Source organism: Perca fluviatilis, chromosome 12, assembly GCF_010015445.1.
Source record: "Perca fluviatilis chromosome 12, GENO_Pfluv_1.0, whole genome shotgun sequence".
Classification (NCBI taxonomy): domain Eukaryota; kingdom Metazoa; phylum Chordata; class Actinopteri; order Perciformes; family Percidae; genus Perca; species Perca fluviatilis.
The window spans coordinates 1,508,140-1,533,788 of NC_053123.1; positions in this window are offsets into that span (position 1 = coordinate 1,508,140).

Sequence of the window (25,649 nt, forward strand, 5' to 3'; positions counted from 1 at the left end):
ACAAAAACAGGGGAGGGAGAAAGTCATGATGAAGTCAGATGTTCCTGATTGTTAAATTTGAAGAAGAAAAAAAAGTGAATCAGTGTTTGTTTACTTCCGCTACCTTTATGTGAATAAGACTAACGCTGATAACACACCAAGCAGCTGATTAACCCAACCAACTATAAGTTTGGTCAAACCTAACATGGTTGGCCCTATTTTACAGATCTAAGCGCCTGTCGCAGGTGCGTTTAGGACATGTACGAATCCACTTTTGCTATTTTGACGGCGGAAAAAAGGGTCCGTGTGCCGGGCGCCTGGTTCTAAAGGGTTGTACTTAGTGTCTTCATTAATCAGAGGTGTGTTTCGGGCGTAACATGCAATCAACCAATCAGAGATCATCTCCCATTCCCTTTAAAAGCCAGACATGTGTGTACCTTGGCACATTGCTATTATGATGGAGGATTTGCTGAGCAGGAAGGAGAGAGGAAACTGATCTTCTCATGCGTGAAGTGAAAGCGCGTAATCAGATCATATCATAATACTATTTCACACCGTAATATATTTATTTTTAATCTTTGGCATGTGTGTGCTTCTGCGCGTCCCTGTGTGTGTAACAAGCATAGTGTGTGCGCGCTGTGCACAAGCCTAGGCACATTTTTACTAATGCGCTGTTAAAAAAACAATGAAATGTTGGATTAATGACTTTAGACAAAGTTTTTGTTGGTCAATAGCACGATCGATAGAAATACCGCACGGACAGCACGCCCATTTTCATATTTAAACGACGTGGCCGCTGGATGGGAAATTGACAACACTGCGTCTTTCTTAAAGTGCTCATATTATGCTTTTTACCTTTCCTTTATAGTGTTATATATATTTTTCTGCACGTTACATTACAAAGTGAAAAAGCCCAAAGTCCCCCCCAAAGGGACTTACCATCTCCAACAGAAACCACTGTTCACCAACTGCTCCAAACAGCTCTATTGTAGTCCAGCCTTTACTTCAGAGACAAACGTGGTCACTTTGGAACACACGTTATAATGCTCACCTAGCTGCTAGCATGGCACGCCCTCATACTCTGCTTCTGACTGGCTAGTAGTCCTTACCTAGGTACTGTCAGGACACGCCCTCATACTCTGGTTCTGACTGGCTAGTAGTCCTTACCTAGCTACTGTCAGGACACGCCCTCATACTCTGCTTCTGACTGGCTAGTAGTCCTTACCTAGCTACTGTCAGGGCACGCCCTCATACTTTGCTGCTGACTGGCTAGTAGTCCTTACCTAGCTACTGCGCATGCGTGACTCCCAACAAAGACGGAACAGAAGTGAGATACCTCACTCTGTAGCTAAAACAGAGAGCTCAACACACAGGGTGAAAAGATTACATATTTCCTACTTAGTCATTTGACAGAAATTCAGTCATCACATCGACACAATACACCTAGTATCAATACAAGGCAAAACGTGTGATACATCACAGCAGAGAAATTCAGTCAAACTGATCCAAAGAACAATGATGAAGTGAAAAGGAAGACATTGGGCCATGGCGCCATGACAACCGCCTAACAACCTCATACATGGATGTATGGAGTTATTGAATGTGAGAGACAGCTAGACAAAAACAATCCTGTTTGTCTGACGCACTCTCCTGATTCTTATTAGTCTGGGGCACCAAGACTGCGTACACACACACACACACTCATACACACACACACACACACACACACACACACAAACACACAAAACAGCAGAGGCCTGACCTTTAGTCCCTATAGTATGAGTCACGACCGTCTAAAAGAAATAATGATCCTACTTTTCCCATAATGCTACTCAAAAGCATCTTTAGACCTTCCCAAACTGGTAAACCCCCATGTCTGCCTTTAGTATTAAACATAGTCTTTCTGTCCGAGATCAAGCCAAGATAACTCTGATGACATCACTATGACATCATGAGGGGTATTTTGTCAAACCTGACAAAGACTAACGTTTTCTATGGCTGCTATTATTCCATGAAGCTTTGGTCAAACTTGGAATAATGTATACTAGGCAAAAAGAAGATTCAAGTAAAAAGAGTGTCACTACTGGTTTTGACTACAAAGACGAACTACTGAAAAAAGCCTCATTATTGGGTAAATATATTCAGAAAAATCCATAGGTAGTATTATTTGATTATAACTCTTGTTTGAATACTGTAAAGGGGAAAAATGTATGTTAAATTGTTAAACTACATGAATAATTAAAGCTGTGAATGTTGAAGTGTCAATGCTTGTAGGATTGCAGTGAGATGAGACGTTGCTTTGTCAGTTACGAGTGTCTATATTTGTCATAAATTGTTGTTTAATAAAGTTATAAAAAATGTCACAGGCTGAGATTTACTCCTCATGACTAGTAAAATGACTTTGGCATGTAAGACCAGTGCAATGCCACTTGTTCCAGTGCAGTTGCAAGTCACACGTTCAGTAAATATAATATCAGTAATCCCAGTCTGTGTCAGTGTCTCAGTCTGTGAAACACACCTTCCTCTCGCTGGTGCATTCTAAATGAGAGTCCACGTCCAGACACAGAGTAATTAGAGAATTATGAAAGGCCGAGGTGACAGTGACCTCATTACGGCGAGGAAGATCAAACTAACGACCCGTGACTGATGAAGGCCTCCATGTCTCCCCGCCGAGGGATTCAGGGCTGTCTCTGGGTCTGAAGATCCCACACGGGAAAGCAGAGGCAGAGAGGGAGAAATGGCCACAGCCAGCCGCCTACAGATGACATTATCCACGCTTTATAAATAAACACTGCCCATTTAAGGTTTTAGCACGGTACAGGCCGGTCACATCCTGCAGGATGTATTCCTCTGTGCACTTTGCCTGTTTTGGATGCATTCTAAATGCACACTCAAAAGCAGAAAATGAAGCGCTTAGCCCCAAAATACACAAGTGGAAGCTGAAATACTTCATTGATATGGATAGCTATATTTTTGAGACTTTTCAGATACTAACTATGGAATGAGAGAAACCTCTACTTTCACTATACAGATTGAAATGACATGAATAGTATCTCACGGTTGGTCTGTCCCACCCCAAAGCACATTGAACAGCTATGCATGTCAAATTAAGGGAAAAAATTCAACATTTTGGAAAAGTTGGATGAGAGAATGTCGATGTCAATATCATGCCTTCTAACGCATTCTCATGAACGAGTTTGTATGATATTGTACGACTTATGCACAACGATTTGTATGATGTTATAGTGGCCGTTGCAGTTGAGTTTAGCCGACAAAAGTTGACTGTCCTGCCGTGACGACAGTGAAGTTTAGATTAGAAAAAAGATTGTTTGGGTTAAAACACCGCCGCACTTAACTAGTACTACCGGGACACAAACACCCATTTCCTGGGTGAAAGTCTTGTGTTTTCTCCTTAACTTCTTCAGGATATGAACACCTGTTTCCTGGGTGAAAGTGTTTTCTCCTTAACTTCTGTTACACCCTAGCCCTGCTGGACTGCGTCTCCAGAATAAGTCAGACACAACCTAACACTTCTGCAGAAGTCGTTAAAACAATAGGCTCGTTCGAGATGAGCCAGATCTGCGCAGAATCGATCACCGGCGATCGGCGCCCAATGCATGCCGGTTAGATTTGTGTCCGACTTGATCCCGACTTGCTCTGACGTCATGCACACGTGGGCAACGATAATCTCACGAGACCAAGGCGGCCGCAGTTCTGAGACGCAGGTAGCGCAGTTGCTTTTCACCAACTGCAAGAGCGAGGCGGACGCAGGCGGACCCAGTGCATGCTGGGAAACGCCGGCCTCTCAGCTGATTGAATAGCTGATTGGTTCAGAATCGACTTAACATGATGACGTTTTATATAAACTTTTTATTGATTTTGAATCGGAGGGATTTTAACTGCTATTTGTCTGATTTAAAAGCTTATTCTGTACAGAACACATGTTGTGTGGCTGATAGTTGTGTTTTGAAGTCAGAGAGACTAAATCTGTTCAGATTACGGATCACCTACAGTCTGTTGGTAATTAAAATCAGCAACAGATCACATGTAGAGAATTTTGACATCTACTGTTTCATAATAAAATCAACTGGAGATTGTGTAGGAGCTGATATATGGGTCTGATAACATTTTATTAAATCTGAATCGGACCCGAACGGACCACAGTGTTTGTGTCACTTCCTGTTCAGCCTGAAGGCTGCTGGAGTCAGCTGGAAAACTGTCCGACTTGAGAGCGGATTTTTGTCACCGCCCCCGTCTGCTGCCGCCTGCTCTCGTCTACTTTACAGGCGAGGCGCAGTTCATCTCGAACGAGCCTAATGCTTCCCCTCAGTACACCAGTATTAGGCGTAGCATTCAGTGGTAGCATTCCCAGCTACCTGCCTGATAAACCGCCCATCACAAAACCTGTTTTGGTCGATATCACACCCCAGAGGATGACTCTGGTGCATCCTAGTCTCATCTGTGTAAGTGACACAGAAGACTTGGGCAGCGGTCACAACCAACTGAGGCCAAGCCCACTCGCTGACAGCCACCGGGGACACAGTCACGCCCAGGTCGACACCCTGAGGCCACTTGATCCTGCAGGCAGTCTGCCAGCCCCAGACGGACAAGTGACCGTCATTCATGAGCAAATTGCCATGATTCTTCCAGAGCCTGATCCTGGCTCTGATTTTTCCTTGCCGCCGGCGAGCACACAGCCGCTGCAGTCTGGCAGCCTTGACTTTTCCAACCCTCACAGGTCTTTCCTTTGCTCGCTGAACAACAGCGATGCACCGTGCCACACCTGTATGGTTAAAGGTGCACCCTTTTATGGCGACACGCCAACAGACGTCCCCATATCACTTTGGCCAAAGACTCTTGCCGTCAGGACAGACTTGCACCATCACTTGCGCCCACCTGACCCGCCTCCAGCTTTTGCACAGCAAAACCACTGCCTTTCTTCAGAGTCCCCGCAGACTCTCCTCAAGGTGGCTGGAGCAGGCACCTTCTCTGTACTCCAGGGAAAGGGGGTCATACATTTATGGCCCCACCTCCAGGTAAACTTGATTGGCCCAGTTACCAGAACTGGGCGAGGTATCCAGTACATCCTCATCGTCACGTGCAGCCTCACCATGTGGGTTGAATGCCTTTCAGCACCCAACTGCACAGCCGTGACAACCACGGTCCTGCTCCTGAACCACACGTTCAGTCAGACCAACTCCACATGCGATCCTCACTCCCAGGAGAAGACCAGCTTCTGCACCTGGAAAGGGGGAGGGAGACTTTCCCCCCCAAGAGGCTAAGACTCAAACCAGTTGAGTCGTAGGGATAGCTGCATGCCTCACCTCGCTCTGTTGACATGTGCTTCCATCCTAAACTTTTCAAACAGTAATCAAACTACCTCAGAGCTTCGGTAGTAAAATTCCTTTCAGGATACCATTTACTGTTAGTTCCATTCTGTTCCTCAAGAACCCAGTGCATGCTTTAGACTGTCAGGTGTCACAGAAACACAACCAGGTGCTAGTAGCGAGAGATTTAATGCGAAGCATCGGTAGAGAAGGAATCTCTTCGGTCAACAAACTCAAGCCTTGTTGTAGACCCATAAATCTGCTACTAACCGTATTGTGCGATCTTCACAGGTACATCTGACGTATAGTCTTGGCAGTGCAATTCAAAATTTACGTAGCTCATAATAATGAGAGATAGGACTCAATTTTATTTACCTACGCATCAGAAGACAGAATGTATACAGACTAGAGTCTGCATTGAGTATTTTGTTTTGACATTAAAACATACATGCACCAGTCCACAGGTACATGCACACAGTCACATGTACAGACACTGGTGAACCCCAATTCTTTTCTGGAGTGAACCTGTTAACCCCTAACTACTTCACTTTCCTTTCCTATCTTCCTTCATTTGTTTTTGTTTCACTATATTTTGGGTTAATGTCATATTGAAACAGCTACAATGATTGCACAAAATTCTAATTCATTGCTTACCTATTATGTTAAGGATTGTTTTTGTTTAAACATTTGGTGTTTAGCTATAGTTAGAATTTTGTCTGCTCAGACACTGCCTCATTTGTCTGCCCAGACACTGTAGCCTCAGTCAACATATGAACATTATGAACTTGCCTCTCATTGCCTCTCGTTCCCAGGAAGGCATGGACTATGCTGATATCAGTTTAACCTTTTCTCCCATGAACTGTATGGTCCTTGGTTTGCTCCAAAGACCGGGGACCAACCGCTCTTCAGAGCAAAAAGGGGGACTGTTGGGGACCAAGAAGCTGGTTAAACAGTGATTTGGCTCAGATTGAGTTGACTGCAGAGACACAGGGGAGGCAGGACAAAGGATCTTGGCCTACATGTGAATTCCAAAGCCAGTTTCACGAAACTCCTAAAAAGCCGCCACTTCGCAAGATGGAGAAAGTGCATTCAACACGTGTGGGACAAGGCAGACTGGTGGTGAGACAAAGAACTGCTTCACACCTGTGACCAGGTTGCAGTTTTCCCATTGGCCGTCGGGTCTTTGAATGCACCACCCCGCCACTAGGAGGCGGAGGAACGATAAAAGCTTTCGGCGTTTGTGCTTTCTTCGCTTTCACGGTAACCCTGGTTGCTGAAAGGAGGCACTAGTCCGGACTAGCTAGCTAACCAGCTAACCAGCATCACCCTCGCGGGTCGAGTTTCGAGCTGGTACAAAGTTTATATCGGCCTGATATACAAAGGGGATCCTAGGGAATACTGGCCGAAGTATTCCTTCATCTGCAGCGGGCTTAATCAGCCTGGATTCAAGAAAAGGACTACGTTCTGGTTCTGGTTTGGTCGACCTGGATCACGTCTCGTCCCCTCTGCTTCGGACGAAACGGATCGTTAAGCTCTGGCGAGAGACTTAACTGACAAACAACGCATGTACAGTAAGAGGCTTACACAGTTCTGGGCAGATATTAGAACTAGTGCGTTTTGGTTTGTTACTAATGAGCAAAGGGTTCGCTACCGCTGTGCCATTAATGTGATCTGATTGTAATCATGTACGGGCCATATCTGGTTATTAATCTGTTCTGTGAATGTATAAATTAATCATTATACTCGTTGATTTATGTTGTGTTAAAGTAGCTGGGTTAAAACCGTAATTGCTATCTGCTACTCACTCCTTTCAGGAGTTTTAATTACTGTCTGCGATAGAATCGCGAAAATCAGCTGCTAGCTACTGGAGTGACGTTTTCCTCAGCAAAACCAGAAGTCTCAGTCTGTCCTAACTACACGTTAGCCCAGACCTGAGTAGCTGAGGGGAACTGGGTCATTATCGATAACTGAGATCAGAGTGTGTCTTTTCTTCCCTTCTTCTCTTTCTCCTCTTACTAACATACACACACACACACACACACACACACACACACACACACACGACACAGGCTAGCCGCGTATCTCCCGAGCTAACGCGGTAGGCTAGCTTCACACGTGGAGTCGGCATCACCTTGTACAGATCTAACACATGACCTAGCATACTAGGCTAAGCGTTCGCGTTGCCTAGCAACCCCCTCGGCTTCTTCAGCTCCTCCCCGTGCACGCAGCACCACTACCGCCCTCTTGAGGCTAAAGAGTTTTGTGCAGCTCACAGGAGTAGCCAGTTTGGTTTTTGTGTTAGAATACAATTTGACACCGCCCCTCCTCCTTTGCACACACACACACACACACACACACACACACACACACACACACACACACACACATACACACACACACACACACACACAGACGTGTCCATGACACATGCTGCTTTGTTTTGGCTTTGTTCTGGTTGTGATATGGTAAGAGATATATTAGTTTATTATTTTAAGGATTATTGATTAGCTACTGATAATTGTGACGTTAATAAATCTTATTATACTTAATTAGCAGTTGCTTGTGATTATTTGTGTACTTGTTGTAATAATTGCTGGTCAATCAGGTCCGTGCTTGGATTCACCCCTTCCTTTATTTCCTTTTTAAAGGATTACCACAGAAATGAGACTGTTCCACAGTTTGATTATTGGTCCCTGACTAGCAGGGTGGTGCCCCGTTTTGATTGTTTGTCGATTTGATAAAGTTATTAATAACCATATTCATAACTTTATTAATATTGATAAAACATCTTTGATAATTTGCCAATGATCAAATCTGTACCCTACGAGAATCCTACACTTCTTCAGGACATGATCACCTGTTTCCTGGGTGAAAGTCTTGTGTTTTCTGCTTAACTTCTTCCGGGAAACGAGCTCCCCCGTTTGAAAGCCCTGTGTTTTAGGACCCGCACATTCACCCCGACCTTCTCCCTACGGTGATCTTCACACTCTTATACAGCAGCAGACAATGTGGTGCGTACAGTAATAAATACATGGAATACATAGGAATTACGGTGCATTACTTTTCATAGCTATCTGTATGAACGGTTCATGAGAACAGCCTGTGTCTGTAGTACGTTTGAAAAAAAAACAGAAAATGGGTGTATTTTAAAGTGATCAACTGTTCTTTTAAGATCCCATAATATCTAACACACATCACTCATCACGGTTGCCCTGCACGGTGCTGGAACCCAAGCCTTTTTTTTTATGAATAATGAGATATAACAATAATATTCTGACAGTCTGCTAACACACCAGTTAACAACGGATACAAACTCAGGTACAAGGGAGAGAGGTGAGGAAATTGCAGCAAGATGAAGAAATAGGGACACAGAAAGGGAAGACAGAGGTAAAAGCAAATGAAAGAAGAAACTTTCCAGCAGTCTTCAGAACACAAATGTCAGCGTACGAAACAAGCAGAAACAACACACCTCATCACATCCGTTCAACACATTCAAAAGGCAGGCAGCGAAATGGAGATGGAGACAGAAATGGTTCCAGGGAAATATTCCACAACACAGAATTCAGAGCACAAAGCCTCTGAAAAGCGAGATGGAGACCAGGCGATCTGTCAAAGTAAGCAACAGAGCGGAGGGCCTACAATCCGAAAACAAGAGAAATGAAGCTAAAGAAACCTGAGAAACACGGTCTTAAGTACAAGTGATTTCTGGGACTCCAGAGATGATTATGTGAAACACACGCACACCCAGAGTCTGGGTGCCAAAAACAGCAGGCTGGATTGAAAACGTTGTGAAGGCAAAGTGTTCCTGCACTTATTCTTAAAAAAAGCAATATCCACTTCTGTAAAGCATGGCAGCTAGATAAAGAGAAAGCTAGGAGAGGAGTGGTACTGTATGCATGAATGTTTGTGGTTTTGATGAGGTGTGTGAGCGGGACTTCTTTCTTTTGAGAGTTTTGTATTTCCTTTCTGATGGCTGTGGAATTTTAGCAATGTGTTCCTTACAAATATGATCGCACTGATCCTTTAATTCATCCGTCAAGTGGGAATAAAGGGGCCCTATGCAAAATCTGAACCTGCAATGAGGAATAGTGGGGCCTGTCCTCGTTTTGGGATTTCACCAGCTGGGTTTAAATATTTGGAAACTCAGCATATCTCTTAGAGAAAATATATCATTGCCAAAAAAACTGTGACTTTTGCAAGCATTTGTGTTCTTCAGAGGAACAGGGAAGACATTGTAAACTAACTGGTTATGCCAATTAAGATCTTATAAGGTTTGGCCATGATACAATTGTAATGCTGAAATTTGGAAGAATGGCAACAAAAAGATTCCTTGATTATTTAAAAAAAAGAGTGCTACACAGCATATGAAACTAACCAATCTGCTAACTAGTCGGGCTAAATAACGCTCTAATGTAAGGCTATGTTTTGGCGCGGGGGAAAAACTGGAATGGGCATTTTCAAAAAGTCCCTTGACCTCTGACCTGAACATAATTTAATGAAAATGGTTCTTTGGGTACCCACGAGTCTCCCCTTTACAAACATGCCCACTTCATGCTAATCCCAGGCAGTTTGAGGCAAAAGCCATCCAGTTCTTTTCATGTGGTATAAATGGGTTATTTCCCGCCTATTCGAAAATGGTTTATTTGATGATTTCTGCATACTGGGGTCCCTAAACAGGTTTGGAATTGCATAAATTGGGTCTCACTGGAAAGTTGAGACTTTTGTGGATCTAAATTTTTTGTGTGAATGAGATAAATTCGTTCCATGTGTGATGATGTTTTTCAAGAACAGAAGCGCCATCCAATCGGCAAAAATGCAATTCTTACAGAAATCTCCAAATGTCAAAAGGGTTTGATACCAAATCACAGCATGGTATGGCATCAAGGTCTTGGTGTCTTTATGTGGTATTTTAGAGGAATCTTTTCTTACTGATGACTGACCATGGGAATGGTCATCATATACTTTTATCATGAAGTTCTAAGCTCTTATTGCGAGCCCTTTTCACAATTCATTTTAGTTAATCAATACATTACTGATTCATGACTACAACATCTAGCTATCCCTGAACATACCTAACCCTAACCACCACTACCCCACTAATAACAGGGTTACCTACTGATACTAACTCAACATCTCCTTTTGTAAAGAAGGCACAGTAAATGCAAGTGTGTCATTGAGTTAAGCACCAACAACAATCACTTCAGTAATAAAAAATTGAATATAATAAATGTTTTTTGTACCAAGACACCAGAATGGCCGAACTCTCCAGCAGCATAGGTTTGTTAGGCTGCACAGATACACCAGTTGCTCTTCTGTTGCATTTCTGACAAAGTAGCTGCCCAAGGACTGTTTGCTTCTGGGTCCTGTATTAGTATTAAGCCACCGTTTTCAAATTAACCAGAATTTAAATCTTTTTTTTTTTTAAATTACACGTTTCACCAAAAAAGATCCTTCCCGAGGCTATTTTGCAGCGGCTCCGTGCAAATCTTAACGCCGCCTATGACGATTGTGATTGGTTTAAAGAAATGCTAATAAACTAGAGCACGTTTTTCTCCCATCCTGGAATGCCGTGTGGACTAGCTAGACCTTCCTCCGCAGCGCTGTGGAGGAAGGCAATGCGAGACTATATTCTCTTGGTTTAGGTGGCTGCCCAAAACGGCTCGGGTGCTGCACCTAAACCTTATAATGGCAGGGATAACCCTGTACTAAACAGGAATTACACCACAATACCTTCTGAATGCTGAAACCTTACATCGATCGATGGAGGCTACATGATACAATAGACCAGAAATACCTCTGTGCAGCAGAGAGGACATGAACATAGTCTAGTGAGACCCGGTCCAAAGTATAACCCACTCAGCCATTACTTTTTTGTTGTGACAGCAGGGAGGTAAGTCGCATGTCAAAGACAGCGTGTGGCAGACCAAAGTATGATGATGGATGTCTGGCCCACGTGAATGGAACTACCCAAGCGGGTTTACTTCGTAGGTGTTTAATTAGCTGCTTGCATTGTTTTCCTGAGTGACCAAAATTGTAGCCTGGAGGGCGTGATTACACCACTGGCGAGAATAAAGCTCCCTCATCTTATGTTTTCAACCCTCATTTCATATTTTCTCCACATTCTTTCCTTCGCTTTTACCCGTTTCTCCCTCCACAGCTTCTCTCTCCCACCAGCCTTGGTGTTGATGAGGTTTAAGTGGGTAGAGGGCTTACCTGTTGATTGGGATACTGCTGACAGGTTGTGGGTAGAATCATTCTCCTTACTGGCAATTTCTTTCTTACCTTTCTCCCCTCTGTTCTTTTACTTTCTGGCCCTTGCTTTTCTTTTCTCACAATGTGTTTCTCTTTGTGAAACAGAACTGTCCCAAGGGCTCTCATTGCCTGGCGTAATGAGAAAAAAAAGAAACAGAGCCTCATCAAAAATAAATGACAAATATAACCAGCACTTTTTCTCTCCCGACTGTAAACACAATTACGGCATCAGAATAATACATTTATCTTCATCCTGGTTTGGAACGGAAAAGGACAGAAGGGCAAAGCAATTTAAATAAAGGACCAGTCTTAGTGTTGTTTATGTTGAAAAGAGATATGTTGCAATTAAACATCAAATTAACTAATAATAGTTAGACAACTTAACCCCTAACCCTAACCCCCTAACCCTAACTTAAAAGGTTAATTATTTAGTTTCATCATTAACTAATTCATATGAAGGATTGCAAGTCTATTATCATGTGAGTGTGTGTGTGTGTGTGTGTGTGTGTGTCCACTTATTGAAAAACCAAGTTTGAATGAATTTTAATAGATTTAATCACTACCCCACATTCAAACAGCGGTTTGAATTTGGAGTAAAAGCAGCATCCCCACTGTGTGATTGTATGTCATAGATATGCACGTGCATTTTTTTTATTTCATATTTGAACATGCACAATGGAACTTGCAGGTGTCTGTGGGTATGGGTATGCGTGGTCACCTGTGTGTGAACCCTTATCTAGTCGGATATGCATTCCTCCGGCCTTATCTAGGATCTTTTTACACTTGCAGTGGGATTTGAATGTGACAAAGCCAGCACTCCACTGGACTCTGTGTCAGTCATACAGGTACATACAGTAAATGTGAGTGTGTCTTTAAGAGTTACAGAAAAAAAAGTGCAGCGGTGGAATGTAACGTAAGTACATTTACTCAAGTACTGTACTTAAGTACAAATGTTGAGGTACTTGTACTTTACTTGAGTCTTTTCTTTTCGTGCCACTTTCTACTTCTACTCCGCTACATTTCAGAGAGACATATTGTACTTTTTACTCCACTACATTCATCTGTTACAGCTTTAGTTACTAGTTACTTTAGTTACTCCACTACATTCATCTGTTACAGCTTTAGTTACTAGTTACTTTAGTTACTCCACTACATTCATCTGTTACAGCTTTAGTTACTAGTTACTTTACACATTCAGAAACACATGTAGTTTATAAAATCTGATGTTTTATTCTAAAGTAAACTAGCCAACAATATAACGGCTACAAGTCCAGCTGAGATGATGAGACCATTAAACACTCAACTGGTTGGATCCTTTACACTTTCTACAATGGGAGGAGAGTTGTACTTAATACTTTAAGTACATTTTCTCGATGATACAGACTTTTACTTAAGTATAATTTTCAATGCAGGACTTCTACTTGTAACATAGTATTTTTACAGTGTGGTATTGGTACTTTTACTTTTACTGTGAATACTTCTTCACTTCTTCCACCGTTGAGAATGTGTGATGGTCTTGGAAGATAGATGGAAAATAGCAGATTAAAAGTAACCCAAGGCTCTGCTCTCATTGGCTAATCAGCCCCAGGAACTCCCAGAGCCACCACTGTAAATTCTACGTGGTGAAGGAAGCATGAAGGAATCATGGGATAGCACTGACATGAGACTGAATTTAACAGAGTCATCAGAGACTAACCACAGCCGGATGGGGATGTGACACACTTGCACATGCATCCATTCGTAGTGCCCACATGCTCCATCTTAATATTAATTATTTCTGTGAAAAAGGGAACTGAGGGATGCGACTCAACCAGTATTGACAAAGGCACTTACAGATGCTGCAATAAGAACAGCTGGATGGCCAGTCTGTGGATTTTTCCTCAATGAAGTTAGTGAGATAAAGTTTTAATGACTCAGAACAACCAAGGGCTGTTTGTGTCGAGGATTATGTTTGAATTGTAAATCGATGCAAAAACATCTGTAGGCTCTGGGTCTATGTTCCCCTTTGGAGAGGAAGTAACTATCCCCCCCCCGTCCTCCCCCCACACACACCAAGATGTGCTGAGTTTGGTGCACTTTGGTCATGTCAACACCAAAGTACTATACAGTCATTATAATAATAAGCACGGCTGTCAATCAATAAAAATAAAAATGCAATCGTGATTAATAGCATCCATAGTCAATCGTGGTTAACTGCCAATGATTTGCACATTTGTGATCTGTTCAAAATGTCCTTCAAAGGGATATTTGTCTCAGTATTTAATACTCTCCTCAACATGAGGGTGGACTCGCGCAAAGTCCCACCCACAGCACTGCTGAGCCACTCAGAGCTGCTCTGGTCAGCGAGCGAAGCTGTGTGTCAAACATTTGCGTCATTTACGGGGGGATAGGGGAGTTAACCCTTTTTTTCGACGTGTTTGACGCCTTTTCAGCAGTTCTTTCGGATTTGTTGTCGCCTTTTTCAAGGTTTTTTTGGACAATCTTTTTGACGTATTTCGTTGCCTTTGCTTTTCTTTGTTTTCTTTGCTTGTCAGTGGTCAGTGAAGAGAAACTGATAAATGCTAGTGGCATGGAAGAGAGGTGGCGCCTGGATGCGGGCCACAGGTATGACCCGTGCCCAGATTATCATACTTCATAAAAATCCAGAGCAGTGAGGAAACAGACATTTCATACAACAGAAGCTACTAATGCGGCCCTGACGATGCACATTCAACCCACGTTGGACCCATTTAGAGAGTTCAGTCCAGTGCACTTCAGTCCATACAAGTCATCGTAACAGAACCTGTCTTAAAAAAAACAAGTGTGTGGCTCTAAAACAAATTAACGTTAATGCAGTAATACGTTAACTTTGACAGCTCTAATATTAGATAGATAGATACTTTATTGATCCCCAAGGGGAAATTCAAGGTCCCAGAAGCTTAAAGACATCACACACAACCATACACATACATCACAAACAGGATAATAAAATAACAAATCCACATGAATAGCATGGACAATAAAAGAAAAGATACTAAATAAAAAATCCACATGAATGTACTGAGGGCTGTATAAGCATGAGAGGCTTGCAGTGACGGGGCAGGGACTGACCCTGTGATTCAATCTGCATGGTAAGGTGCTCTATGAGAGGGGGTGTCATGGTGGTATAGTGCAAAGAAGTCCAATAGTGCAAGGATAAAGTCTAGAGACCAGCATTAAATATGGACAATATAAGAGAATAATGTAGACATAGAAATATAAAAACTATAGTAGTGTAAGGATAATAACCCATTGTTATAAAAAACAAAAATGCCACCCTGCATCAGACTCCATATTGTTTGACTACTGAACTGGGACTGACTTGGCTAGGGTTAATTGTGGACTTCATTAAAACCTGTCTGCCTCGTAAACCTTATTGTAAAGCCATGTCTGGAGCAAGTCTGTCCACATATCTGAGCAATAATGTGTAAAATGTTATCGCAGCAGATATAAAAAAAAAAAAAAAACACAAAAAAGCTAACAACTCAGGTTGTAAAACAAATGTAACCTTACTTTAGGGACAATCTGTCAACCTCTTCGCCAACCCATATAACTTGACAAATGATAACTCACCATTAACTACATATTTAAGTGACATTGTTATGGGGGAGAGGGACTCATTGGCCAAACTAAACACTTGGAATACACAGCTATAGCAATTCACCAAATCAGGCATATTAAAATATGAACATTAAAGTAAATTCATTGAATCTTAGTGATGCCATAAAGTAAAGATCGATTGCAAAGGGTCCCTGACTTACATCCCTTTGGCTCACACCATTAATATTTTGCAGTACATGACAAGAGGTTGGCTGTTGCTCCCTGGCTGTGCGGGGGTGCAGGGTGCTACGCTGATCCAAGGCATAAGAGGCAGTGATCTCCACTCAATCCCAGGCAGATAATAATGGGTCGTGGGGGTCTAAGAAAGGAATGCAGCGGTTCAACACAAAACCTGGAGCTGAATTGAAAATCGCTGGATAGCCCGAAGGTCCTTCCTGCCGGCTGGTTACTGCCCCAGACAGAGTGGGGTGACCCGGGGCCGCTGGGAGAGAGGGTGTTTGAAGAAAGAGAAATAGTAATGATGAGGAATAAAATAAGCCATTCATGTCTCAAGGAAACAGCTTTTGGTGATGGCTTCTGCAAACGATAATATATATTCCAGTTAGAAAATGACATCAGGCTGGGATGATAAAGTTCCAGTGTTGGCATGGTGAATGATAACAAACGGGCAGTGGACTCAGTGTTGTTGGTAAAGCTATACACTGTGAAATTCTGAACAAGAGGGTGTGTGCATGCCTCCATCCATTATCCTGCTATGACACCTAAAAGCACAACCCAACCCAAGAATCTTGTGTTTTAATAGGTTTTACTGACAATGCGAACAAACCCAGAGGATTTGGAATCAAGTCTCCGTCTCTGTTAATTTCAGAGTTGTGCCTAAAACAAAACAGCAATTATCATTTAATAACAGAAATCCCTGATCCGGATCACTTCCAAATTCCAAAACAATTGTTCCAGGGCCCGAGGCTTCTCTGTCCACCAAATTTAATAAGGTATCACTGTAAGCCTTTGAGATATCTTTAGACAGTCAATCCAACTAATGGATTTCCTTTGCAAATGTAATAATTTCCTCTGCAATATATTTACGGTGTGTTTTGAAAAGGAGACAGGGTTTTTCAAGGGTGAATGCCAAACATGTCGACCAGTAGTGATGTTGCTTTGACAGCTGTAAAGTTTGCATTGAAGCCAGTTCAGAATGGAATAAAAAAAGGCAAAAACCTCACAGAGCCTATGGGTCCACTGTTGAGAACATCCCTCCCAAGTCTATGGCCAGGCGAAAGAGGAGAGTTGCAGTGTGGGTCTACCCCTCAGTGTAGAGTATGAGAGGAAGAAACAGAGGCTGCAGAATGAGCTCTGCATGTACTACAGGTGCTACACGGCTCAGAAAAACCACCCACAGACAAACATTACTTCAGTTTACCACAATCTGGTTCAAGTCCCCGTACGGACCAAAGTACGGAGTGTGGACTGGTAGCTCGGAATTGCCAAGGTGCCCTTGAGCAAGGCACCGAACCCCCAACTGCTCCTCCAAGGAGCAGCCCCCTCACTCTGACATCTCTCCATTAGTGTGATAGCATGTTTGTAATTCAGGCCTGTGTTCAATGTCTGTGCAGCTGTACTAACAGAGTGAAAATTGTGAATTTCCCTTCGCGGGAGAAATAAAGGCATTCTTCTTCTTCTTCTTCTTCTTCTTCTTCTTCTTTTACTAGCCTAACAGCTAGTAAAATCATTTTAATAAAATGCATCCAAAATCCATTGAACTTCCCAAAAGCTACTCATCATTTGAAGAAAAAGTACATCCACCTCTCTCTCATTAACTTTACATCTAAAATTCAAAGCAAACTTGTACTAACGTTACTGCGATGGTTATGTGATGCTAGCTAGTTTTGCTTTTCAGCATCCGTACCAACTGGTCCGAAAAATGCCGACGTAGATGGCTCGGCCAGCTAGAATGTTCTGGCCTGTCAAAGAATACGCCCAACAGGGCAAACTCGAAATTTGATTGGCTAAAGTATATGACAATCAACAACATTGTCCCTATTTGCTTAAACAGCAGAGGGATTCACTCGAAACTGTGAAGGCCTCAGAGTAGATTTTTCACCCGTAAACAGAACGGGGGGGGGGGATCTGATTGGATAAAAGCACTAATTTATAAAATGCACTGGCCACACAACTGAGGGATAGAGTAGCAATGATGTAACGGTAACAGACTCGTGGGAACTGACTTTGTAAAATTTTTTAATTAATAAATATATATTTTAGAAATTTATATATATAGGCTATATATAATTATAAAAATATAATTTTCTGATTCTGACGATCTCTGAACCAGCAGAGAAGGCATTGCTGGACCCAACGGCCCACCGCTGCATTCCACACATGCGCAGTACATTGCTAAGCTAACACTTGTAGCGCAGTGGCTGCATGGACAAGTCTGCATGGTCAAAACAAATTGGCGGTACGCGGACGTCTGCCACAGAGCCTACGGGTACACCCTCTGATGACAACATTTACGTCACGTGGACCCCAGTGCACACGCCAACAGGATAATTACGGCTTTAACTTTTCAGCTCGCTACATAAAGGCCACACAACTTCCTGCATCGGAAATTAACATTGGCCACAAAAGGCTTTTTTACATATATGCAGAAGTATTTGCCAACACCTGGTTTGGAAAGTCTGGCACTGGACATCCTGCGATTTCATCCAGCTGTGCGGCTCAGAGCGCTATTTAGGATTCACGAGGAGGAGCGACGAACACAGCCGCGTGTGTGTGTGTGTATGTGTGTGCGAGTGTGAGTGCCTGTCCTACCAAAGCAGAGAATTAACTCCACACAGTTCATTATAGTCTTAAACATATTTGGAATATCCATTGAAAAATTCCCATTTTACATGGAAAAAAGTTAATCTCAGATGTGTCCAGTTTGGGACGTCGCATAGCATAGTATGTTCTGGGGTACATTTTCACATAATTTATATACAAGTGGACACCTGAGTATTACCCCCATATTGATATAAATACACCCAAAACATGCTTTTAGGGATATTGTAGTCAAATATAGTGTTATTAGTATAGTATAAATATTGTGATGTCATAATGCAGCAATAAAGTAATCTGTATTTTCTGTCTTCAAAAAACTACTAATTGATGAAAGGTGAAGGCTGGTGATAGTCTGTATTTTTTAATCAATAAATCCCATTAAAGACCCAAACCACAGCTTGATGAATCTTCTTCCTCCAAAAACACATCAATGAGCAGCATGTTGTTAGGAAGTGATTAGCTAGTAGTACCCAGGTCATACTGTAGCTACATACTACAGGTAGCTACAGTGCATGTAAATACGTAAGTCAAGGTGCATTCATTTACTACAAATTGTTTTAAGACTGACTTGAAAAATTAAAAATCAAGGGGGTCGAAGGGGGTCTCGCCCAGGGTGTAATTCAATGTAGAGCCACCACTGATCGGTGGAGTTCCCCTTTAATAACTCAGCAGTCACCAGTGAGCTTTAAAACCGGGAAGTGACTCTGTATAGTCAGGCTAAGCTTAAAGATTCAATTTTAGACGTTTGTTCATACATGTACTGAACACCACTGGAGGACTGAATTACTCCATCCTCCCTGGAAAAAACGGCAAAGAACTGCGGTTAAATGAACACTAAAGACTGGGACTAGAATCAATTAATAGTATATTAAAGTGACTGAATATATAATTTACTACCTCAGAAAAGTGGATTTAGTGTTGTAACTTGGTCTTTCAAGAGCTTTGGGGATGCAAAATGAATCTCCTGGCTTCCCTCCTGCTGCTTGTCAGGTTCCTCCCCACAGTCGTCATTCATCCCACCCGTCGAAACTCGAAGCTGTGCAATTTCTGAGTGCTGACTCAGTTGGCTGAACAGCATCAATCATCTGAAACTCAATGAGACGTAACTTGGTTTAAGATGGTTCTGTAATAGTGTTCCCGCCAAACATGATGGCACACTGTACGTCTGTATTTAGGTTGGCACCACATTAGCAAACCACCAAATCCCAACAGCAAAATGGTGTTTATAGCGATGAGAACTGCTGGATAATTCAGTGGTAATCTCTTTGAAGACAACAACCAAACCGTATCCTTTATTCATGGACAGTAATGTATGAGTGTTGATTACTACTTTAACATCTCAGCATCTCCAACTCGACCAACAACACTCCACTGCATTGCCGCTGCCAGCTGATCCCTGCTGGCTCAATTAATTTCCCTACAACACTGTTTGATGCAGAACTTGCCAGAGGGTTTTGTTTCTGATTGTGTTGGAAATAGCACCAGAGAAATCCCACAATGAACACAGAAGTAAGATCACAGCGACTGCTGTTTGTTCTATAAAGACAGCAACTCTTACTGCCTTAACTTAGAAGCTTTCAAGTGTCACACTTATTCTGGGGCAAAGGTGACCCCGGATGAATCCTTAATACCAATTACATGCAACCAATGTCAGTGCCCAAAGACTTTAAAGCTACACTGGGTGTGCATTTAGTGTTTATCACGAGTGACCATGTTCGGCTGTTACACCAACTGTTTGAAAACCTATTAAGGTCTTTTACCCAAATGGAAATCCGCTCCTTATTTCAACTTCTCTAGACCCAAAGAGGAAGTGTGGGTAATCAAAATGTAATGTTTAAGAATTAATATGACCATCCTTTTAGAGATGAGTTAATAGGTTTCTTGACGACATTGTCTTTGATTCATTTGATATGTCCTAGACCATTTGTTACTGATTACATTGGTTGGTTTCATGAATTTGATATTCTTTGATATTCCATGTTCTATTCTTTTCATAGGATGGATTGATAGGATTGCCTAGTTAAATAAATAGCTGCTAACATAATTCCTAATTTGCAGCTACCTCTTCTTGTGTTTTTGGCTTCGGAGCAGTTTTTTGGAATCCACATGAAGTCATTCCTGAGTACCGACAAGAATCTCCCTTGCTTCTGGGACTGCTAGAGTGTGAGGGTCAAATATAGATTCTACTACTAGTTTTTTTTTTTTATTCTACTGCACTGTAAACTGCTCTGAATTAAGTTACAGTAAGTGTGACTTAACATTAATGTGTTCCTCATTAATCTGATCCATTCACTCACTTAGTACTGGTTAGCAAATAGCCTGTTATCAAATAAACACTGGAAAGAGAATTGGAGAGGCATGAATGTGATAACAGCAGACACATTAAAGTGATAACAGCAGTGGCCCCACCAGGACAGCACACATCAAAGATGAGCCACTTGCCTTAGAAGAAGAAGACATGCCTTTTTATTTATCCCACAAGAGGAAATTCACATTCTTCACTCTGTTGGTACAATGGAAGTTACACACATTACACACAGGTGCCTGAAATACACACACACGCACAGGACCTATACATGCACTACTATACATGCAATAATGGAGAGGTGTCAGAGTGAGGGGGCTGTACATGGATGGGCGCCCCTAAGGAGTCGAGGGTTGGGTGCCTTCGCATAAGCGCAACTCTCCAGCTACCAGTCCACACAACGTACTCTGGTCTGTAGGGGGACTTGAGCCGGCAACCCTCTGGTTCCCACCCCAACTCCCTATGGACTGAGCTACTACCTCCCCCTTTACAGTTACTACAACTGGATCAGTCTTTTTCCACGACGTTACACTTCCGGGATTGCTCCGGTGCCGCAGGAAATTCTGCCGGATGTCCGTCCCCTTCCTCTTCCTTTGTGTTGGCGTTCTAACCTCCGGTGGATTTGTGAGGACTATGGTTAACTGCTCCTCAGATCTCTGCAGGGTAAATCCAGACAGCTAGCTAGACTATCTGTCCAATCTGAGTTTTCTCTCGCACGTCTAAAACTACTTTTGAACGTACACATGTTCCACCAAAACCAGTTCCTTCTCGAGGCTACTTTGCAGAGGCACCGTGGTTCCAGACGGTGCTTAGCCCCGCCCAAGACAATTGTGATTGGTTTAAAGAAATGCCAATAAACTAAGAGCATGTTTTTCTCCCATCCCGGGATGTTGTGTAGACTAGCCAGACCTTAGTGTGTACAGTATGTGTCCCATTTCATTAAATGTGACTGGAAACAGTATATACAGTATATATATATATATATATATATATACATCACAAGAGTGTTGCTGTGCTCCTAAAACTCATTTTATGACAGAACAGTAAGAGCTGTATTGCAAAACTTGAGTTAAGTTGTGAGCTACTTATTTATTGACGGAAGGATGATGGTAGTTTCAGGCAAAGTGCCTTTAAATGGTTTCTTGACAGTTAAATAAAGAGAAAATAAATCTGTATCAGATTGGTATCAGGACTGGCAGATACTCTTTTATGGGATTGGTTATGAGAATGAAAAACAAATATCAGAATCAATTAATTTGTGTGTTGTGCTATAAATGAGCATAGCCGTTTAAATAACCTGACCCTCCCCTATATGTGGATATTTTTCGGCTGATCTGGTCGCTGTTTTCTCTTGGAAGTCCAAGCAATCAAATAAGTTAAACTTTTAAACAAAACCTATCGCCTCCAATTGATTTAGTGTATATTATTTCCAAAAAAGCTGCATGATTACAGTACTATATGGTGGACAGTTTATGATTTGACAAACAAAAGAGAACACAAAGAGAACAAGCATTCAAGGATCGAGGGACATAGTGAGCAGAGCTCTGTGCATATACAAGATGTGTGCTATGACTATAAATACATCTGTGCATGCCATGAGACTGTTGCCACATATGTATTTGCATTGATATATGACCATATGTAGGCCTACGTAGACCTGTGTTTGTGCGTATGGATATGGTTTGAATGTGACCATAGTATTTTGTGTCTACAAGTATGTGTGTGCACATTTGTAATACACATATTTATTCATTATATTTAATTTTTTTGTTAGCAAAGAGGACTGTGGAAAGCATTAGCAAGCCAACAGATCGGTGACTCTTCTCCAAAGAAATAATAAGCTTATCATATCATTTCAGGAAAATTTTCCAATGTCAGTTTTATGCTTATTACCATTTCAAGATGATCAACTTAAAAGTTCAGAGTCAGGCACTCCATTATTTGGAGCAAGTAGCTCATGAAAAGTAAGGTGTTAATGTGCCAGATATATTTAGTTATTGCAAACATTTAAATTGGAACAAAATTAGATTAGGTAAGGGGATTGAAAGGCTTCTCATTTGATAAACTGATTTGATAGCCTGTGTATCTGCTTATCTGTAAGAGTTTATGCCTGTGGAAACTGTGGATGTGCCTCTTATAAGTGACCAAACCTGGCACTTCAACATATCCTTCACTACTATAGTACGCTGACATTATTTCCAGCTACAAACAAAACGTTGGCTGTGTACTATATGGTGTGAACAACTCAAATACTGAAACATTAAAAACCTCTGGTATTACAAAGGACAAAATATCTTTATCATCCTGTGAGTAGTCGACACGCATACATTTGTACTAATCTAAATGGCAGCTAACACCGAGTGTACAATCTAACATAATGTCATTATCTAACCATGCTGCCATTATTATAGGACACGTTATTCCTGCACACCAACTGCCTAGTCATCGTTGGTACATTACCTTGTAATCCCTCCACATTTGGCTCTCTGACTACAACAACAGCTCCAATCAGGCTCTGGTTTATCCAACGACGGACTCATTAGCTTTAGTCTTGTTTGAGTGGGCTTCTAACCAAGAGCTCTTACACCGCTTCCAACAGTTTCCCGCCACAAGGGAGGTGCCCGGTGTTTGCCGACGTTGCTCTGGTGTGCATGCTCATGGTCTGTCAGCGGTTCCTGGATTCTGTTTAGAGTGTGAAATTATCTAAGGCGCCTTCTGGCAAATGCCTCTGGCGCTTTAGCCCTCCTCCTCTGTTTGTATGCAAGTATTTGTATGTCTGTGTTGGCTGTTTCCTGTCCTCCCAAGAGAACGCCTGTCCAGAAGTCATTATATGAATGTTTTTACAAAAAGGACTTTGACCAAAGGCATTTTGCGATTAACACTTTAAAAGTGAACACACACACACACACACACACACACACACAGGTCTGCCTGGAGAAAACCAGACAGACCAAACACTTGACCTTTTTTACCAGACAGAGCCTGACCCCAAAGGCTCCGTCTTTGCTGGTTCCCTGTGTGCATGGGTGTGTGTGTGTGTCTTCTGGGAGTGTGTACACATGCCAAATGTGCCCATGTTGAGAAGATGAGGTGAAAGAAAGCAAAGAAAAACACATACTCCCCTCTCTGCCCACACTTAGGCCTAGTGAATAAAGTAACACTGGAGGAGATACATGTATTTGTATGTAGCCCTGACACAATACCAGCTTTCTGCCACTGGTTAGCTGCTAGATTCATTTCTAGGATCAAGACTATCAACCTATCTACGACAGCTGCTTTGTTTTCATTAAGTGTCAGTAGCCTTAAAGCTAACTCTTCCCTATAGCTCCTTGTTCTCCATCTTTTAGAAGACATCTGCATTCACGGGGTTAGTAAAACACTGAATTGAACTGTGTAAGGAAGGCGGCAGCCCCATCTTCTTTAACCACCAGACCTCTGAAAGCTAACCCTACCTACACAAAAGGAGGGGAGCTATAATTGCCAGAGCTGGGCAAAACCATGCAATTAGCTTCAAATGACAAGACGGTCGGCAAGCTGAAATTAGTCAGTTTCCAGAGCGTCTCCTAGAGAGAGACAGCGGCGTGTCTCAAAAGCTTTCACAGATGAGGAAAAAAAAAAGAGGCTGAAAAAGACAGGAAAGGATAAAGAAGAGGCCCCTTTTCTTAAATGCTTTACATAAAGTGTAATTAAAAAAGGGTGACGTATCCAGCAGAATGACGACAGTGGAAGTGAATATGGAGCAGATGAAACAATGGAGCACACATCAAACCCTTCTCTTTCATCCCTACATTGTTGTAGCTGTGGGTCATTTTGGATTTCAAATTCTCAGCTGTCTGATGTTTTACGCACAGGATTCGGTTTCTAAATGATTTCGTTTGGATGTTTCTTACTTATTAGTATTCAAATGCACTGTAGTAATATTATCTATTATACTTTTTTTTTTTTTATTGTGGTACTGATGGGAATTTGCTCACTGTGCTGTTGGCCCATCACTGCTGATTGTACACTAATTGAAGCACAAAGACCAGATGCCCATTTATTGCTTGATTTCTTTCAGCCAACTGTCAACCTGTGCTTCAGCTGGCCTGCAATTAAAATCAAATATGCAGTTCAGCTGCTCCCCAACTGCACCTACCACTAACCCCCTATTTAAAAAATGAAAGTGCAGTAAAATACCATCTTTACTGTCTGTAGCGGGAGGGAAGACAATGCTTGTGACTTTAAAAGACAAATATCAAAGGCTAGAGCAGCCAATTACAGCGGTAAGAGTAGTTCTCTTCACTTTAACTTTTTTTCTGACTCATTTAGTCTAATTTAAGCAAGTTTCCCTCTTCTGTTTCTCTTTTATCTCTCTCTATAATTTTGATAGGTTTGGATTCTTTCAAGTCTCAAATACTCATATGCCATATGTGCATTAAAAGAGTTGCTGGTCACTGTAATCTAGGGTGATCAGACGTCCCGGTTTGACCGGGACAGTCCCGATTTTGAGTTGCATGTCCCGAGTCGGGACGCTAAAATGTCCCGGTTTACACAACCACTATGAAATTGTGCCGTTTGTCAGCGATTACATAGCCGACGTGGTCTTATTATAGCCCGACCATTAACTAAACCCATGTATTGTAATAAAGCGTCCGGTGTATGATTTTAACAATGTGTGTGTCAGTCAATCGTAGCGGTCTGCATCTGCATAATCTGTGCAGCCAGTGTTACAGTGTATATTTGTAAACATTGTTGCAATGCCTCTTCTTATCTGTCTGGTTTTAACCAGTCCCTCCAGGATTTCGTGGCCTTTTTTTTGAGATTGTTGCGGCCCACAATGCCTGATTTTGCGGGAGCCGTCCTCAATTTAGGTCATTGTGTCGTCTCATCTCCGGTTTTTCCTGCATCCACCTTGTGCGTTTGTGTGTTCGTGTGTGTGTGTGTGTGTGTGTGTGTGTGTGTGTGTGTGTGTGTGGTGTGTGTGTGTGTGCACGTGTCAGTCGCAGGGAGGGACTGAGCAACAGCCTCGCCCGCTGCAGAGAGCCGACAGGATTGAAACAGCAGCAGCTTCAGTGACTTTATAGTGAAAACACGTTACAGCGTACATTGATGTTAAAATGTATACAGGTTGGCAGGACGGTCTTTCGCTGTAAATGTGAGATGTTCGAGTCACACACGTCTCATCTTCATATCAGAAACAAGGAAATGAATTTGGAGACGTACGCAAATTCTGATTTGAACACAACTTGTGCATAATGATGTAGCCACCTTACCTAATGCTTTAGTTGATGTGTTGTTCATGCATGAGGTTATGAATGAGAGGCTATGAACTCATGTCAATTCCTGATGATTCATAAGATATAAAGGAATGAAGTAATGCACAAATCATGAATTAATTCATGCATGAA